Genomic DNA, 20,000 nt, shown 5'->3' on the forward strand with positions numbered 1-20,000 from the left:
ATTACCCTGTTCACCTGTGGGATGTTCCAATTAAGTGTTTGATGAGCATTCCTCAACTTTCTCAGTCTTTTTCGCCACCTGTGCCAGCTTTTTTGAAACACGTTGCAGGCATCAAATTCCAAATGAGCTAATATTTGCAAAAAATAACAAAGTTTTCCAGTTCGAACTTAAATATCTTGTCTTTGCAGTCTATTCAATTGAATATAAGTTGAAAAGGATTAGCAAATCATTGCATTCTGTTTTTATTTACCATTTACACAGCGTGCCGACTTCATTGGTGTTAGGTTTCGCAGAAAGAACAATGACACGATGACATGTTTCTCAGGAGGACGAATACATCCATCTCGCGGCCAAGCACTATTACATCCAGTTTGGCTCCGCCTACAGCAAGGAGAACATGCAGAAGGTGGTGGAGGACTGCATCGCCACCCCTCTCATCGAAAACAAGTCCATGGGAAAATGGATCCAACTCATCAGCACAGCACACTTAGAGGTGGGAGAGTCAAAATGAACGATGAGTCTTGCCAAAACCCGTAATATTGTACATTGTAAGGCGTAGTACGGATTGGTTTCTGTATCATTAAATGAAGGTGAGCAACACCTGAATGTTTTGTGTGTACTAACAGGGCCCGTACAGCAATAGTAGCATCAGCAAAGACATCGTGAAAGGAGAACTTGTCGACAGCGCTCGAGAGAAATGGGCGGTCGACTTCTCCAAGTTTTTTGAAGTGACAATGACGTCAGGTCAGTCCACATTCTGGGTGGTGCTGAATCAAGAGTTTGCATTGAGACCTTCCCCTTTCCGCCCACAGGACCGCCTTTGCCCAAAAGCAGGTTCATTGTGGCAGTCAACTGGAGTGGCATCTTGTTCATGGACGGAAAAGAAAAGAAGCTTCTAGAGCTGCCTTACCTGGAGGTCAACCAAGTCCACAAGTTAAGGTATGGTTTTAAGTTTATAAAGGGGACCTATGATGATTTTAGTCTACGTTTAACACACTTCCTTGTGGTCTAGATCAGGGGGTTTTAATCTTATTGACCTGTTTGTAGAAACAGTCTCCATGCCTAAGTGCTTGATTTTATACCCTCATTCATTTGGATGGCTGGCCGAATACTTTTGGCAATATAGTGTACGTCCGCCTCGCTGTGACGTCACAACATAGCCAGACTGAAAAATCTAGCGAACAGACACACCCAAAACTGCGTGCAAGCTAATGCCAAAACGTATTAAGTTTGAGGTTTTTCCTGGTCCCAAACTGAGGCCCCCTTAGTTGGGCTGTACTGAAAACACATTTTGTCGTACTTTTTCGGTGCAGTGACAGTAAAGTTACATTCCATTAACCATGCGATTTGACGCTCTGGCAAATATTTTTCACTCAAGTATCCATCCAACATTGTAGCATTTATAAGTCAGAATAGATGAAACTCATTGTGGGGGGGCGTGGCCTGCGCGCCTGCGGAGAAGCGGGGCGTGTCAGGACCGGCCTCGAGATTAGCGGCAGGTGCGTAGATGACACAGCTGTGAGTGTTTGTCTGATCACCTGTCGCTCTGTTAAAGGCAGCAGTCGGGAAGGAGAGGGGTTGTTGTTGGTGGAAGGCAAGAGACAGAGAAACCATTTGTGTGCTCAGGTGGGGAAAGAGCGAGCACGAGCGTGAGCGAAAGCGAGCGAATAAATTGGACATGGCTGGAAAGGACAAGAAAGACAGTTTATTGAAAAATAAAACCTTGTTGGAAACACTGAACGCTGCTGTCATGTCCGTGGTTGGTGGTCAGAAGAACCCGGTGAAACCAGACTTTCACACTCATCATAGGTTCTCTGTCAGAATAATTGTATCTAAGTTATCACAAAACTTTGTGTTGCCATGAGTTCCCGGCGAGCAGGACAAAAGCGGTCTCTGATCTTACCAATCAAAAGGCTTGTAAAACTCCACTGTGTAGGATGGGAAGCGACATGAAGGTGTCGGTTTCTTTGATGTATTGTAATCCACGGGAAGATTTTGTCTTGACCCGAGATCTACAAAGCGGAGAGGAAGCAGGACCTGACCCCCCTCCAGGCACCTTTTCTTTGAACTGTTTTGTAACCAAAGGCGACGGCTGTTTACGACCCCCCTCCCTTAGAAACGGCTGTTGCCATGTAATCGGGGAAAGTCCAAATAAAAGAGGAGGCGTACAATCTTTCGTCAGCCCAGATGTTTCTCAATTGAGCTAAATTGAATTCTGTCTCTGTTTAATTCCTTGCTTCTTGTCTTGTTTAATAGATGTCATCAGTGTTTGAACCTGACATTCTCTCTTTAAGTCTTTGCTGCCAGCATGGTCGTTTGTGTTTAATCACATTTTTTTTTTTCTAGCGACGGCCCTGCCAGTAACCAGTCGATAAGTGTATCCACGGTCCGAGGGGAATTTGTTCTAAAGTGTGGGGAAGCTGATGACCTGCTTGCAGTCGTGGAGCAAAACCTGAGTGGACTGCGAGCCCGTTCAATATTTGCGCTGGCTCAGCAGGATTCCAATAAATCAGGTAGGAGTCTGCTAACAATTTATAGAGACGCACGCATAAATAAACATCATACTTTTATGCTTCCACAGATGACCCCAGGTTCTTGGCGTTTAAACGAGGCGACCTCCTGATGATAGAGAAGGATCAAAAGTATTCCTCTGGCAAGAACACGGTCGAAGCGACGAATCAGAAGACAAACAACGCGGGTGTTGTCGATAAGGACGCGTTGCAGTTTCTTCCAACTCTCAGTAGACCCACTGATGAAACGCTGGTAGTGTATATTCAACAAGATTTTATTTACCTCGGAAAAAGGTGTCCAAACCTTTCCCACTGTTGGCCACATGCAGAAAAATTGAAGAATGCAGGCTCGATTCCACTAAGATACATTTTGTGCATTAAAACCGCTCAAACTAGTCCACTTTGTAGGCCAATATAGCAAAGCTACCTGAACATTTGAGCTTTGTGTTAAAGGTGAAATTAGTGCAACATCCAATCATTTACTTTGCATTGCACACATTCTATAGGAAGGGGTCTAAGAAATGAAGTCTCATGTTGGTTCTATTGTTTCTGACCCAATCAGGAACTGCTCAGTCCAGGCCACCGGCAATCTGCGACACAAAGTGGGCCCCAGAGAGAAGAAACCGTGGCTCCAATCTCTTTAAGGGAGTTTGCACTCGACAATTTCAGGTACTATTTTTAATTACCGTATTTTTTCGGACCATAGGGCGCTCCGGATTTAAAAGGTGCACTGCCGATGAGCGGCTATTTTCATACGTAAGGCGCATTAAAGGGGTCATGTTATGATTTTTTTATGAATGTAAAACACTATCTTGTGGTCTACATAACATGTGATGGTGGTTCTTTGGTCCAAATGTTGCATAGATTATCAGTGCTTCCCATAAACTGCCAAGATACCTGTGGCGGTGGGGGCGTGGCTATGGGCGTGGTCACCATGACATCGTCGAGTAATTTGCATAATTTACTACAATGATATGATTTTCTCTAAAAAGGCTCAAAAAATTTATACTTACTAATTAATAATAACAGTTTTGTTTTAAACGTCCATCCATCCATCCATCCATCCATTTTACAATATAATTACAACATTTTATGTACACATTTATATACAGATTTGAACAATAAGTTATTCACTGAAATATATTTAATTGTGGTTCTTACAAAAAATATATCTTATAAAATATAAAAGCTAAAATGTCTCTTTAAGCTCTGCCCCTTTAATTAGTGCATACTAAATAATTTAACTTTAGCCTACTACTACAACCATATTATTTACCAGCAACATAAAGTGAAACAGAGGCAGAGGTGTCCTGCCACAGTCAGTAACAAATAAACAGAAAACCGTAGTGGTCAAATACAAGTAAGGCAACAAGAGAAGTATCCTACACTTCTCTTTTGTAAAGTAAATCTGAACAGCCTATATGGGCATCTACATCAACTATATGAGTTGCCTGAGAAGCTGGACAGGACAAAAAAAAAAAAAAAAAAAAAAAAAAAATATATATATATATATTTTTTTTTTTTATATATTTGTGGCGCACGTAATTCTTTCGTGGCGGGCCGCCACAAATAAATGAATGTGTGGGAAACACTGATTATGTTTTACAGACCATTTTCTGAGCGTCTCTTCAGGATTATTTACATAGTGGTGTAGCGTGCAAGGACGGGAGTGGAAGAAGTGTCAAAAGATGGCGCTAACTGTTTTAATGACATTCAGACTTTACTTCAATCAACAATGAGCAGCATCTCCTCATCCGTGCCTCAATAGTGCAACAATAACGCCGGAAATGTGTCCCGTGAAAAAAAGGTCCGACCGGAACCCTCTAATAACTAAAGTTCCTCGGGTGAATAATGTACACTCACCACACCGGTATGTTTTAGCGCTTTCATGGCGAGTTCACTGACAGATATAAGTAAGAACTTTACACTACTTTATATTAGAAATGGCAACAGTGGAGGATGAATGTCCCATAACGAGAAGATAGAGAAAAAGAAGACGCTTATCGACTACAAAGGCGGACTTGCGCAAATTTTCAGGACTTATGCAGATCCCAAATACGGATCAGCAGGTACCAGAAGGTAAGAAAAGTTAAACTAACTACGCTACTTTATATTAGAAATGGCAACAGCGGAAGATGAATGCCACATAAGAAGGTAGAGAAAAATAAGAAGCTAATCGACCACAAAGGCGGACTTGCGCAAGTTTTCAGGACTTATGCAGATCCCAAATACAGATCAGCAGGTACCAGAAGGTAAGAAAAGTTGCTTTTGCATAATATTGCGAAACAAAACGCCAGATAATGTCTTACCTTATACACACACCATAATAATATCCATCCGTTTTCTACCGCTTGTCCCTTTTGGGATCGCAGGGGGTGCTGGAGCCTTTCTCAGCTGCATTCGGGCGGTAGGCGGGGTTCACCCTGGACTCGTATGTTTAATGCGCCGACAATCCATCAAGCGGTGTGGCTTCATAGCTTACCAAAGTCGTACTAAAAACATGTTGACATATTTTTGAGCGCCGTGTGTAATGTTCTATATTCTCAATGGAACATTTAAAGTTTTGGTGTTGTTTACTGGCGTCATCTCGCAGTCTACACCTATTTATCTCGTATGTTAGACTGCCATCTACTGGTCACACTTAACCTACTCAGTGGCCTTGTGGTTAGAGTGAGATCGGTAGGTTGTGAGTTCATACCAAAGACTATACAAAAATGGGAGCCATTGCCTCCCTGCTTGGCACTCAGCATCAAGGTTTGGAATTGGGGGGTTAAATCACCAAAAGGGATTCCCGGGCGCGGCCACTGCTGCTGCCCACTGCTCCCCTCACCTCCCAGGGGGGTGAACAAGGGGATGGGTCACATGCAGAGGACAAATTTCACCACACCTAGTGTGTGTGTGACAATCATTGGTACTTTAACTTTTAACTAATCATTACACCATGTACCAAATAAAATAGCTTTGAGGTCGGTAAGTGCAACCAGAATGAATAATAATTAAAGCTGAAAGCAGCGATGGACGGGACCGACTTTGAGGGCTCATAAAATCCAAACCGGAGCAGTAATTAAATCTCTTTCATCAACTTTTAATCAGAAGGGTTCAATCTCTCTCCTGTGCTAGTTTGAAGCTGACACGACAAACGCGCTCAGAGGAGATAATGTTTGAAAAAAGGTGACTGGTTTTTACAAAACTTTTATTTTGAAGGGGTAATTGCAAACTTCCTGTTGATTTTTGCTTCGACATCCCTACTGGAAGTTACAGGCAGTTTTGTCTGAGTTTTCTTCCTAGGAGCAGTTGTGTCTGTGTTTTCTTCCTAGGGGGCGCTAGAGCGCAATTTTGAGTTTTGGGGTTGGTTTTTTTTATTAGGTCGCAATTTTCGCCAGTCCTGGTGTGTTTGTCCAGTTTGGTGAGTTTTGAAGCATGTTAAGGGGGTCAAATTACAGCTCAAAGAGGCAAAAGTGACTGTTTTTACTAAAATTTTGTATTGAAAGGGAAATTGCAAACTTCCTGTTGATTTTTGCTGAAAGATGTCAGTGTATGAAATCTAGGTGTAAGTAAGACCTACATAGAGGTTTTTGTTTCATGTCTTTACGACATTCCTATTGGAAGTTACAGGCAGTTTTGTCTGTGTTTTTTCCTAGGGGGCGGTAGAGCGTAATTTTGAGTTTTGGGGTTTGTTTTTTTATTAGATGGCAACTTTCGCCAGTCCTGATGTGTGTGTCAAATATGGTGAGTTTTGAAGCATGTTAAGGGGGTCAAATTACAGCTCAAAGAGGCAAAAGTGACTGTTTTTACTAAAATTTTGTATTGAAAGGGAAATTGCAAACTTCCTGTTGATTTTTGCTGAAAGATGTCAGTGTATGAAATCTAGGTGTAAGTAAGACCTACATAGAGGTTTTTGTTTCATGTCTTTACGACATTCCTATTGGAAGTTACAGGCAGTTTTGTCTGTGTTTTTTCCTAGGGGGCGCTAGAGCGTAATTTTGAGTTTTGGGGTTTGGTTTTTTTATTAGATGGCAACTTTCGCCAGTCCTGATGTGTGTGTCAAATATGGTGAGTTTTGAAGCATGTTAAGGGGGTCAAATTACAGCTCAAAGAGGCGGTTGTAATAATAATAAAACATTACAATAACAATAGGGTCCTCTGTCCCAAAGGGACATTCGGTCCCTAATAATAATAATAGATTTGTAAAGTGCTACAGTGTATTAAAAAGATAATAAAAAATAAATAAAAATAAAAACTAGAATAGCCAAATAACTAAAACTAGTATGCATATATCTAAAAAAAATGCTTTTTTAAAAAGAAGGGTTTTTAAGCCTTTTTTTAAAAAGCATCCACAGTCTGTGGTGCCCTCAGGTGGTCAGGGAGGGTGTTCCACACACTGGGAGCGGCGGAGCAGAAAGCCCGGTTATTATGCCGTACATTAGGCGCACCGGGTTATAAGGCGCACCGTTGAGTTTTGAGAAAGTGAAAGGATTTTAAGTGCGCCTTATAGTCCGAAAAATACGGTACAGAAAGAAAATAAATGGGTTCAGTGACTGGACACGAGTACTTGTCATGTCTCTTTTTAAAACCTAACCCCTCGGTGTTCCCGCATTCCGCAGACCTCTCGGAAAAGAGAGGTTGTGGGTGTCTACCAAAGAAACCATGAAGCAGCCGCTGCTGAAGAACCTGGTCCGCAACTCCGAGCTCAGCTACCTCGCCTGCAACGCCTTCACTGATATCCTCACAACCAGTATCGGTGCCCGATTGTGCAGAGTATCGTTGTTGTTTTTTTAAATTTTTCCAGTCAGAGTCCTTAACCAAGGTTGCTTACCTATCCTGAAGTACATGGGCGACTACGCCATCAAGCAGATCCGCAGTCCGGTCGATTTGACGGACCAGATCTTTGGCCCGGCCACCCAACACCAAGATCTGCAGGATGAGATCTACTGTCAGATCATGAGGCAGATGACCAGCAACAACAACAGGTGCTTGTTTTCATATCGGGATTTCTCCCCGATGCACGAGCGCCGCTAAAAACCGTGGGACCCTTTCGTGCCCGCAGGCTGAGCGTGGAGCGCGGGTGGCAGCTGATGTGGTTGTGCACGGGCTTGTTCCCGCCCGGTCAGTATTTGATGAGACACACTCGCCGTTTCCTCGAGTCCCGACCCAAGGAGCTTTTGGCTTCGGGATGTCTGCAGAGGCTCCAGGAGATGCGCAGGTCAGACCGGAGTTGAAAGATCACTTTTAGACCTAAACCAGTGAAGTTGGCACGTTGTGTAAATGGTAAATAAAAAGAGAATACAATGATTTGCTAATCCTTTTCAACTTATATTCAATTGAATAGACTGCAAAGACAAGATATTTAATGTTCGATCTGAGGAACTTAATTTTTTTGGCAAATAATCATTGACTTAGAATTTAATGGCAGCATTTTTACCACTGTGTTACATGGCCTTTCCTTTTAACAACACTCAGTAAACGTTTGGGAACTGAGGAGACCAATTTTTGAAGCTTTTCAGGTGGAATTCTTTCCCATTCTTGCTTGATGTACAGCTTAAGTTGTTCAACAGTCCTGGGGTCTCCGTTGGGCTATTTTAGGCTTCATAATGCGCCACACATTTTCAATGGGAGACAGGTCTGGACTACAGGCAGGCCAGTCTAGTACCCGCACTCTTTAACTACAAAGCCACGCTGTTGTAACACGTGGCTTGGCATTGAAATAAGCAGGGGCGTCCATGGAAACGTTGCTTGGATGGCACCATATGTTGTTCCAAAACCTTTCAGCATTAATGGTGCCTTCACAGATGTGTAAGTTACCCATGTCTTGAGCACTAATACACCCCAATTCCATCACAGATGCTGGCTTTAAAACTTTGCGCCTAGAACAGTCCGGATGGTTCTTTTCCTCTTTGGTCCGGAGGACACGACGTCCACAGTTTCCAAAAACAATTTGAAATGTGGACTCGTCGGACCAGAGAACACTTTTCCACTTTGTATCAGTCCATCTTAAGATGAGCTTGGGCGGCGTTTCTGGGTGTTGTTGATAAATGGCTTTCGCTTTTGCATAGCATAGCTTTAACTTGCACTTACAGATGTCGCGACGAACTGTAGTTACCGACAGTGGTTTTCTGCAGTGTTCCTGAGCCCATGTGGTGATATCCTTTACACGCCGATGTCGCTTTTTGATGCAGTACCGCCTGAGGGATCGAAGGTCCGTAATATCGTCGCTTACGTGCAGTGATTTCTCCAGATTCTCCGAACCTTTTGATGATATTACGGACCGTAGACGGTGAAATCCCTAAATTCCTTGCAATAGCTGGTTGAGAAATGTTGTTCTTAAACTGTTCAACAATTTGCTCACGCATTTGTTGACAAAGTGGTGACCCTCGCCCCGTCCTTGTTTGTTGAACGACTGAGCATTTCACGGAAGCTGCTTTTATACCCAATCATGGCACCCACCTGTTCCCAATTAGCCTTGTTCACCTGTGGGATGTTCCAAATAAATTTGATGACTTTCTCAGTCTTTTTTGCCACTTGTGCCAGCTTCTTTGAAACATGTTGCAGCCATAAAATTCCACATGAGCTAATATTTGCAAAAAATAACAAAGTTTACCAGTTCGAACGTTAAGTATCTTGTCTTTGCAGTCTATTCAATTGAATATAGGTTGAAAAGGATTTGCAAATCATTGTATTCTCTTTTTATTTACCATTTACACAACGTGCCAACTTCACTCGGTTTTGGATTTTGTACTAAATGAGCTCACTCACACATTCTAAATCCAAAGATATGGCACTAACCTACTCGGGATTCTCCCTAAATATTTCACCTTGCCTAATGTAAACATTTGTCTCCTGTTTGCTCAGCAAGGAGCCCAGGAAGCATCCTCCGCACCTGGTAGAAGTGGATGCCATCCAGCAAAACAGCAGGCACATTTTCCATAAGATCCACTTCCCCAATGACTCCAATGATGTAAGCCACAAGACCCTCCTTTTTACCTTTTGTCCCTTTTTTAAAAAAGATAACGTGTGCTGTTTGACTGTCGTTTGTATCCATGCATTAAATAGGAAGAAAGAGCACATATTTAGATTCTATTAGACTTAGACAAACTTTATTGAGCCACAAGGGAAATTGTTCCACACAGTAGCTCAGTTACAAAGGATGGAAAGGGTAATTAGACTTAGACTTAGACAAACTTTAATGATCCACAAGGGAAATTGTTCCACGCAGTAGCTCAGTTACAAAGGATGAAAAGGGTATTTAGACTTAGACTTAGACAAACTTTAATGATCCACAAGGGAAATTGTTCCACACAGTAGCTCAGATACAAAGGCTGGAAAGGGTAATTAGACTTAGACAAACTTTAATGATCCACAAGGGAAATTGTTCCACACAGTAGCTCAGTTACAAAGGATGGAAAGGGTAATTAGACTTAGACTTAGACAAACTTTAGTGATCCACAAGGGAAATTGTTCCACACAGTAGCTCAGTTACAAAGAATGGAAAGGGTAATTAGACTTAGACAAACTTTAATGATCCACAAGGGAAATTGTTCCACACAGTAGCTCAGTTACAAAGGATGAAAAGGGTATTTAGACTTAGACTTAGACAAACTTTAATGATCCACAAGGGAAATTGTTCCACACAGTAGCTCAGTTACAAAGAATGGAAAGGGTAATTAGACTTAGACAAACTTTAATGATCCACAAGGGAAATTGTTCCACACAGTAGCTCAGTTACAAAGGATGAAAAGGGTATTTAGACTTAGACTTAGACAAACTTTAATAATCCGCAAGGGAAATTGTTCCACACAGTAGCTCGGTTACAAAGGATGGAAAGGGTAATTAGACATAGACTTAGACAAACTTTAACGATCCACAAGGGCAATTGTTCCACACAGTAGCTCAGTTACAAAGGATGAAAAGGGTATTTAGACTTAGACTTAGACAAACTTTAATGATCCACAAGGGAAATTGTTCCACACAGTAGCTCAGTTACAAAGAATGGAAAGGGTAATTAGACTTAGACAAACTTTAATGATCCACAAGGGAAATTGTTCCACACAGTAGCTCGGTTACAAAGGATGGAAAGGGTAATTAGACTTAGACAAACTTTAATGATCCACAAGGGAAATTGTTCCACACAGTAGCTCGGTTACAAAGGATGGAAAGGGTAATTAGACTTAGACTTAGACAAACTTTAACGATCCACAAGGGAAATTGTTCCACACAGTAGCTCAGTTACAAAGGATGGAAAGGGTAATTAGACTTAGACCAAATTTAATGATCCACAAGGGAAATTGTTCCACACAGTAGTAGCTCAGTTACAAAGGATGGAAAGGGTAATTAGACTTAGACAAACTTTAATGATCCACAAGGGAAATTGTTCCACACAGTAGCTCAGTTACAAAGGATGGAAAGGGTAATTAGACTTAGACTTAGACAAACTTTAACGATCCGGAAGAGAAATTGTTCCACACAGTAGCTCAGTTACAAAGGATGGAAAGGGTAATTAGACTTAGACTTAGACAAACTTTAACGATCCGCAAGGGAAATTGTTCCACACAGTAGCTCAGTTACAAAGGCTGGAAAGGGTAATTAGACTTAGACAAACTTTAATGATCCACAAGGGAAATTATTCCACACAGTAGCTCGGTTACAAAGGATAGAAAGGGTAATTAGACTTAGACTTAGACAAACTTTAACGATCCGCAAGGGAAATTGTACCACACAGTAGCTCGGTTACAAAGGATGGAAAGGGTAATTAGACTTAGACTTAGACAAACTTTAACGATCCACAAGGGAAATTGTTCCACACAGTAGCTCAGTTACAAAGGATGGAAAGGGTAATTAGACTTAGACTTAGACAAACTTTAGTGATCCACAAGGGAAATTGTTCCACACAGTAGCTCAGTTAAAAAGGATGGAAAGGGTAATTAGACTTAGACTTAGACAAACTTTAACGATCCGGAAGAGAAATTGTTCCACACAGTAGCTCAGTTACAAAGGATGGAAAGGGTAATTAGACTTAGACAAACTTTAACGATCCGCAAGGGAAATTGTTCCACACAGTAGCTCAGTTACAAAGGATGGAAAGGGTAATTAGACTTAGACCAAATTTAATGATCCACAAGGGAAATTGTTCCACACAGTAGAATCTCAGTTACAAAGGATGGAAAGGGTAATTAGACTTAGACAAACTTTAATGATCCACAAGGGAAATTGTTCCACACAGTAGCTCAGTTACAAAGGATGGAAAGGGTAATTAGACTTAGACTTAGACAAACTTTAACGATCCGGAAGAGAAATTGTTCCACACAGTAGCTCAGTTACAAAGGATGGAAAAGGTAATTAGACTTAGACTTAGACAAACTTTAACGATCCGCAAGGGAAATTGTTCCACACAGTAGCTCAGTTACAAAGGCTGGAAAGGGTAATTAGACTTAGACAAACTTTAATGATCCACAAGGGAAATTATTCCACACAGTAGCTCGGTTACAAAGGATAGAAAGGGTAATTAGACTTAGACTTAGACAAACTTTAACGATCCGCAAGGGAAATTGTTCCACACAGTAGCTCAGTTACAAAGGATGGAAAGGGTATTTAGACTTAGACTTAGACAAACTTTAACGATCCACAAGGGAAATTGTTCCACAAAGTAGCTCAGGTACAAAGGATGGAAAGGGTAATTAGACTTAGACAATCTTTAATGATCCACAAGGGAAATTGTTCCACACAGTAGTAGCTCAGTTACAAAGGATGGAAAGGGTAATTAGACTTAGACCAACTTTAAAGATCACAAGGGAAATTGTTCCACACAGTAGTAGCTCAGTTACAAAGGATGGAAAGGGTAATTAGACTTAGACAAACTTTAATGATCCACAAGGGAAATTGTTCCACACAGTAGCTCAGTTACAAAGGATAGAACGGGTAATTAATTAGACTTAGACAAACTTTATTGAGCCACAAGGGAAATTGTTCCACACAGTAGCTCAGTTACGAAGGATGGAAAGGGTAATTAGACTTAGACAAACTTTAATGATCCACAAGGGAAATTGTTCCACACAGTAGCTCAGTTACGAAGGATGGAAAGGGTAATTAAACTTAGACCAACTTTAATGATCCACAAGGGAAATTGTTCCACACAGTAGCTCAGTCACAAAGGATGGAAAGGGTAATTAAACTTAGACCAACTTTAATGATCCACAAGGGAAATTGTTCCACACAGTAGCTCAGTCACAAAGGATGGAAAGGGTAATTAGACTTAGACAAACTCTAATGAGCCACAAAGGAAATTGTTCCACACAGTAGCTCAGTTACAAAGGATGGAAAGGGTATTTAGACTTAGACTTAGACAAACTTTAACGATCCACAAGGGAAATTGTTCCACAAAGTAGCTCAGGTACAAAGGATGGAAAGGGTAATTAGACTTAGACAAACTTTAATGATCCACAAGGGAAATTGTTCCACACAGTAGCTCAGTTACGAAGGATGGAAAGGGTAATTAAACTTAGACCAACTTTAATGATCCACAAGGGAAATTGTTCCACACAGTAGCTCAGTCACAAAGGATGGAAAGGGTAATTAGACTTAGACAAACTCTAATGAGCCACAAAGGAAATTGTTCCACACAGTAGCTCAGTTACAAAGGATGGAAAGGGTATTTAGACTTAGACTTAGACAAACTTTAACGATCCACAAGGGAAATTGTTCCACAAAGTAGCTCAGGTACAAAGGATGGAAAGGGTAATTAGACTTAGACAATCTTTAATGATCCACAAGGGAAATTGTTCCACACAGTAGCTCAGTTACAAAGGATGGAAAGGGTCATTAGACTTAGACACACTTTAATGATCCACAAGGGAAATTGTTCCACACAGTAGCTCAGTTACAAAGGATGGAAAGGGTAATTAGACTTAGACTTAGACAAACTTTAATGATCCACAAGGGAAATTGTTCCACACAGTAGCTCAGTTACAAAGGATGGAAAGGGTAATTAGACTTAGACTTAGACAAACTTTAACGATCCGGAAGAGAAATTGTTCCACACAGTAGCTCAGTTACAAAGGATGGAAAGGGTAATTAGACTTAGACTTAGACAAACTTTAACGATCCGCAAGGGAAATTGTTCCACACAGTAGCTCAGTTACAAAGGCTGGAAAGGGTAATTAGACTTAGACAAACTTTAATGATCCACAAGGGAAATTATTCCACACAGTAGCTCGGTTACAAAGGATAGAAAGGGTAATTAGACTTAGACTTAGACAAACTTTAATGATCCGGAAGAGAAATTGTTCCACACAGTAGCTCAGTTACAAAGGATGGAAAGGGTAATTAGACTTAGACTTAGACAAACTTTAACGATCCGGAAGAGAAATTGTTCCACACAGTAGCTCAGTTACAAAGGATGGAAAGGGTAATTAGACTTAGACTTAGACAAACTTTAACGATCCGCAAGGGAAATTGTTCCACACAGTAGCTCAGTTACAAAGGATGGAAAGGGTAATTAGACTTAGACCAAATTTAATGATCCACAAGGGAAATTGTTCCACACAGTAGTAGCTCAGTTACAAAGGATGGAAAGGGTAATTAGACTTAGACAAACTTTAATGATCCACAAGGGAAATTGTTCCACACAGTAGCTCAGTTACAAAGGATGGAAAGGGTAATTAGACTTAGACTTAGACAAACTTTAACGATCCGGAAGAGAAATTGTTCCACACAGTAGCTCAGTTACAAAGGATGGAAAGGGTAATTAGACTTAGACTTAGACAAACTTTAACGATCCGCAAGGGAAATTGTTCCACACAGTAGCTCAGTTACAAAGGCTGGAAAGGGTAATTAGACTTAGACAAACTTTAATGATCCACAAGGGAAATTATTCCACACAGTAGCTCGGTTACAAAGGATAGAAAGGGTAATTAGACTTAGACTTAGACAAACTTTAACGATCCGCAAGGGAAATTGTTCCACACAGTAGCTCAGTTACAAAGGATGGAAAGGGTATTTAGACTTAGACTTAGACAAACTTTAACGATCCACAAGGGAAATTGTTCCACAAAGTAGCTCAGGTACAAAGGATGGAAAGGGTAATTAGACTTAGACAATCTTTAATGATCCACAAGGGAAATTGTTCCACACAGTAGTAGCTCAGTTACAAAGGATGGAAAGGGTAATTAGACTTAGACCAACTTTAATGATCCACAAGGGAAATTGTTCCACACAGTAGTAGCTCAGTTACAAAGGATGGAAAGGGTAATTAGACTTAGACAAACTTTAATGATCCACAAGGGAAATTGTTCCACACAGTAGCTCAGTTACAAAGGATAGAACGGGTAATTAATTAGACTTAGACAAACTTTATTGAGCCACAAGGGAAATTGTTCCACACAGTAGCTCAGTTACGAAGGATGGAAAGGGTAATTAGACTTAGACAAACTTTAATGATCCACAAGGGAAATTGTTCCACACAGTAGCTCAGTTACGAAGGATGGAAAGGGTAATTAAACTTAGACCAACTTTAATGATCCACAAGGGAAATTGTTCCACACAGTAGCTCAGTCACAAAGGATGGAAAGGGTAATTAGACTTAGACAAACTCTAATGAGCCACAAAGGAAATTGTTCCACACAGTAGCTCAGTTACAAAGGATGGAAAGGGTATTTAGACTTAGACTTAGACAAACTTTAACGATCCACAAGGGAAATTGTTCCACAAAGTAGCTCAGGTACAAAGGATGGAAAGGGTAATTAGACTTAGACAATCTTTAATGATCCACAAGGGAAATTGTTCCACACAGTAGCTCAGTTACAAAGGATGGAAAGGGTCATTAGACTTAGACACACTTTAATGATCCACAAGGGAAATTGTTCCACACAGTAGCTCAGTTACAAAGGATGGAAAGGGTAATTAGACTTAGACTTAGACAAACTTTAATGATCCACAAGGGAAATTGTTCCACACAGTAGCTCAGTTACAAAGGATGGAAAGGGTAATTAGACTTAGACTTAGACAAACTTTAACGATCCGCAAGGGAAATTGTTCCACACAGTAGCTCAGTTACAAAGGCTGGAAAGGGTAATTAGACTTAGACAAACTTTAATGATCCACAAGGGAAATTGTTCCACACAGTAGCTCGGTTACAAAGGATGGAAAGGGTAAGGATCTTTGTCTTCTTATCACTGTTACTCGCTGGTGATAGGTTGGACGCTTGTGGAGTTCTTCTGCACGCTTCCACACCTCATCTTTCACGCCGCCGTTAATGCACACATGCTTGTGGAGGTGCCCTGCATCTCCGGGGTAGTTTTTTGTAGGCCGGCCACTTCTCGGAAGGTTTACCGCCGTTTCATGTTTTCCCCATTTTTGTGGATAACGGCTTCAGAAATGGCTTTGTAACCCTTTTCCAGACTGATGGATGTCACTCACTTTATTTTTTTCCATCTGTTCTTGACTTTCTTTCGGAGCGTGGGCAATTTGTTGCAGCTTCTTGAGATCTTTTGGCCAGACAGGTTCTATTTAAGTGATTTGTTGATTGAACAGGTCTGGAGGTAATCAGGTCTGGGTGTGGTCAGTGAAAGTGAAATGAGCAACAGTTAATTCATGGTTTAACAATGACTTTCTTCACATAGGGCCAGGTAGGTTTGGATAGCTTTTGTCCCTTAAACAAACTCCTACAGGCATCACACGGTTTAGTAAGTATGAATTGTTTTAGTTATATTGTAAATAGGGTTGTACGGTATACCGGTACAAGTATAGTACCGCGATACTAATGAATCAGATTCGGTACTATACCACCTCTAAAAAGCACAGGTCCCCCTCCCTCCTGTCGTCGTCACGTCGTGACATTGCTTGTTTTACGAGCAGAGGAGCATGTTCGGCAGCGCGCACACACAGAGTACTTACAAGCAGACACAGTGTGTAGACAGAAAAGGGAGAACGGACGCATTTTGGCTTAAAAACTGACTATAAAGGTGAAGTTCTAACACTGAAACACCCTCAGGAAGAGGTGCTTTAAGACATGGCTAGCTAGCTACTGGCTAAAGTGTTTTAGCTACTTCTAAATTACTAATCCTTGTCTCCATGGCGACAAATAAAGTGAGTTTCTTACAAGTATCATCCCTGCAGGACGAGGACTAGCTAAACATGCTTCACTACACACCGTAGCTCACCGGCGTCACAATGTAAACAAACGCCTAACCTAACATCCACTGTAATGATACCAAGTACAGGAGCGTATCTTGTCGATGCTATTATGATTACATCGATATTTTTTGGCATCACACAATCTTTTTTCGTTTTTTTAAATTATATATCATGTTTATAAACTCAGGAAATATGTCCCTGGACACATGAGGACTTTGAATATGACCAATGTATGATCCTGTAACTACTTGGTATCGGATCAAAACCCAAATTTGTGGTATCATCCAAAACTAATGTAAAGCATTCAAACAACAGAAGAATAAGTGATTATTACATTTGAACAGAAGTGTAGATAGAACATGTTAAAAGAGAAAGTAAGCAGATATTAACAGTAAATGAACAAGTAGATTAATGATTATTTTATACCACTTGTCCTTCATAATGTTGACAAAATAATAGAATGGAAAATGACACAATATGTTACTGCATATGCCAGCAGCTAAATTAGGAGCCTTTGTTTGCTTACTTACTAATAAAAGACAAGTTGTCTTGTATGTTCACTATTTTATTTAAGGACAAACTTGCAATAATAAATAGGGATGTCCGATAATGGCTTTTTGCCGATATCCGATATTGTCCAATTCTTTAATTACTGATACCGATATCAACCGATACCGATATATACAGTCGTGGACTTAACACATTATTATGCCTAACTTGGACAACCAGTTATGGTGAAGACAAAGTCCTTTAAAAAAAATAAATAAATAAAATAAGATAAATAAATTAAAAACATTTTCTTGAATAAAAAAGAAAGTAAAAACAGTTACATAGAAACTAGTAATGAATGAAAATGAGTAAAATTAACTGTTAAAGGTTAGTACTATTAGTGGACCAGCAGCACGCACAATCATGTGTGCTTACGGACTGTATCCCTTGCAGACTGTATTGATATATATTGATATATAATGTAGGAACCAGAATATTAATAACAGAAAGAAACAACCCTTTTGTGGGAGGTTTTTTGGGTTGGTGCACTAATTGTAAGTGTATCTTGTGTTTTTTATGTTGATTTGATTAAAAAAACAAAAACGATACCGATAATAAAAAAACGATACCGATAATTTCCGATATTACATTTGAAAGCATTTGTCGGCCAATAATATCGGCAGGCCGATATTATTGGACATCTCTAATAATAAACATATGTTTAATGTACCCTAAGATTTTTTGTTAAAATAAAGCCAATAATGACATTTTTTGTGGTCCCCTTTATTTAGGAAAGTATCGAAATACACTACTGTTCAAAAGTTTGGGGTCACCCAAACAATTTTGTGGAATAGCCTTCATTTCTAAGAACAAGAATAGACTGTCGAGTTTCAGATGAAAGTTCTCTTTTTCTGGCCATTTTGAGCGTTCAATTGACCCCACAAATGTGATGCTCCAGAAACTCAATCTGCTCAAAGGAAGGTCAGTTTTGTAGCTTCTGTAACGAGCTCAACTGTTTTCAGATGTGTGAACATGATTGCACAAGGGTTTTCTAATCATCAATTAGCCTTCTGAGCCAATGAGCAAACACATTGTACCATTAGAACACTGGAGTGATAGTTGCTGGAAATGGGCCTCTACACACCTATGTAGATATCGCACCAAAAACCAGAGATTTGCAGCTAGAATAGTCATTTACCACATTAGCAATGTATAGAGTGTATTTCTTTAAAGTTAAGACTAGTTTAAAGTTATCTTCATTGAAAAGTACAGTGCTTTTCCTTCAAAAATAAGGACATTTCAATGTGACCCCAAACTTTTGAACGGTAGTGTACATTTTGGTACTGGTACCAAAGTATTGGTATCGGGACAACCCTAATTGTAAATCACCATTTAAAAAAACCAACATTTTCTGTTTACTTTGATTGTCTTTGTCGAGCATATAAATTAGATAAACATTAAAATGGGAAATATATTTTAAAAAAATAAGAATTTGCAAAGGGTGCAAATACCATTTCACAGCACTGTGGGTTTTCCGCGACAAAACTTCCTATTTCTGGAGAGAAAAAGCAATAAATGGGCATATTTTCCCAAAAAAGACACAAATATACGGGCCGAAAATGGTCGAGGATCCACTCTGTGTATTACTTTGAGGTTCTTCTGTGTTTGCAGTTAATCGAAGTGACGTCTACAACTACAATCCAAGACCTGTGCGGCAGCATTGCCACTCAACTCAAACTGAGCTTGCCCGATGGCTACGGCCTGTATTTGAAAACATCACATAGGGTACATTTTGACATGACTTCCTGCAAAATCTACATTTTTCCTGTGTGTAAGTTTGTGTTGTCTGTGTCATGACCCCTACCTTACATAACCTCAGGTGCTGAGCTTGAATGAGCAGAAATATTTCTTTGACAGTTTAAGGGAGACTTCCGAAGCCCCTAAGAAAGGGAAAAAAGTGAGAGAAGGTAAGGAATCCCACACAGATGCTGTTTTTATATACCGTATTTTCCGGGCTATAGAAATAAATGAAGGAATTTCACATTTTAGAAGAAATAAATATGTTTACATATTTTATATACCAGTACGAAAGATTTCATACATACATACACGTATGTATGATAACTTAGATACAATTATTCTGACCGTTAGGGTTAGGGAAGACTCTTAGTTAATGGCTTACTGGTTGTATAATAAGGCCAGGCAGAATTAGGCATTAATAAGTACTTAATAATGACTAATTAACCGCCAATATGTTACTAATTTGCATGTTAATAAGCAACTAATTAATAGTTCATATGTTCCCCATACTAAAGTGTTACCAAAACTATTTGTTAAATACAAAACATGGTCCCTGGAAAAGAAAAATCCTTAAATTTGCCACAACATTCTATTAGACCAGGGGTCGGCAACCCGCGGCTCTAGAGCCGCATGCGGCTCTTTAGCGCCGCCCTAGTGGCTCTCTGAAGCTTTTTCAAAAATGTATGAAAAATGGAAAAAGATGAGGGGAAAAAATATATATTTTTTGTTTTAATATGGTTACTGTAGGAGGACAAACATGACACAAACCTCCCTAATTGTTATAAAGCACACTGTTTGTATTAAACATGCTTCACTGATTCGAGTATTTGGCGAGCGCCGTTTTGTCCTACTAATTTTGGCGGTCCTTGAACTCACCTTAGTTTGTTTACAATGTATAACTTTCTCCGACTTTCTAGGACGTGTTTTATGCCACTTCTTTTTCTGTCTCATTTTGTCCGCCAAACTTTTAACGTTGTGCGTGAATACACAAAGGTGAGTTTTGTTGATGTTATTGACTTGTGTGGAGTGATAATCAGACATATTTGGTCACTGCATGACTGCAAGCTAATCGATGCT

At 40.1% G+C, this 20,000-nt stretch overlaps 1 pseudogene; it reads left to right on the plus strand.

Annotated features, from left to right (window-relative positions):
• The window catches only part of LOC133664302 (unconventional myosin-VIIb-like), an 80,858-nt pseudogene that overhangs the window by 56,981 nt on the left and 3,877 nt on the right, over positions 1-20,000 (plus strand).

The sequence above is a fragment of the Entelurus aequoreus genome, linkage group LG14, assembly GCF_033978785.1.
Source record: "Entelurus aequoreus isolate RoL-2023_Sb linkage group LG14, RoL_Eaeq_v1.1, whole genome shotgun sequence".
Classification (NCBI taxonomy): Eukaryota; Metazoa; Chordata; class Actinopteri; order Syngnathiformes; family Syngnathidae; genus Entelurus; species Entelurus aequoreus.